The 969-nt window shown below is 30.0% G+C and overlaps 1 protein-coding gene across 1 annotated transcript in view; it reads right to left on the bottom strand.

Annotated features, from left to right (window-relative positions):
* The window catches only part of LOC110021645 (chlorophyll a-b binding protein CP24 10A, chloroplastic), a gene marked incomplete in the record, with an annotated part of 10,125 nt that overhangs the window by 8,914 nt on the left and 242 nt on the right, over positions 1-969 (bottom strand).

Here is a 969-nt window from a genome sequence, read left to right on the forward strand (position 1 = left end):
AATTTAAACTATATTTAAATAATTTTAGTATTTATCATATGATTTGGTCCGACTCTAGTTTAACATTAAACTTTAAACCTCTTCTTCCAGTTTGATATCCGGCCCGCTTTTCACGTCACTAGATTTGATTGTTATGAACGATTGATTAGACGTTAGATATGTAAATACATGAAAATTGTATGTGAATGTGATGTATGTAAATATAAAAGTTTGGGTGTTGGATATGTAAATACCTATGAATTGCATAGTATAAAAGTAAATGTCGTCTAAAAATAGCATGAGCACTTTGTTCTTCATTGATATTTTTTTCTCAAATTTTGTGAGTAATACCAAAAATTATAAAATTATCTTCAAGGCTGACATACCTCTTTCACATTAGTGCAAAAACACATTTTTTGCCACATAAGAAAATACACTCACACAATTTCCCCGCAATCAAAACAAGTTGGTGAAGATCAATTTCCTTTTCTCTTGATTTAATCCCTTCTGACAATTTGAAACTAAACAAAGCCAAAAACATGAGAGGAGAGTTTATAAACTTTCGATCGCATATACTAACGAGTGTTTGGCTGCAAGTAGGACTTAATATTATCAGGATTTAGTAAATTCGAATTTTAAATTGAATAGAAAGCAAAATTCAAGACCTTAAATCCGAAAATTCATAAATTCAGAGAACTATATTTTAGCATTTGATTGGATTCACTAAATGAGGTGATAACTCCGGTTAAAAAACACGGTCAAACACACTCTAAGAGAGAATTATTGCATCAGGAGTCCTGATACAATTTTGCATCTAAACTTGACCATAATGCACAATTCATCATTCGCTCCATCTATTAAACCCAAAATTTCAAAGCTAAGAAAAGTACTAAATTAATTACATTACCATCACAAAGAAAAAAAAACCAATAAAATTAATGCAAAAAAAAAATGGAGAAAATCAAGAGCTTACGATCCATCAAGCAACTC

The sequence above is a fragment of the Phalaenopsis equestris genome, unplaced genomic scaffold (assembly GCF_001263595.1).
Source record: "Phalaenopsis equestris unplaced genomic scaffold, ASM126359v1 Scaffold000136, whole genome shotgun sequence".
NCBI classification, from domain to species: domain Eukaryota; kingdom Viridiplantae; phylum Streptophyta; class Magnoliopsida; order Asparagales; family Orchidaceae; genus Phalaenopsis; species Phalaenopsis equestris.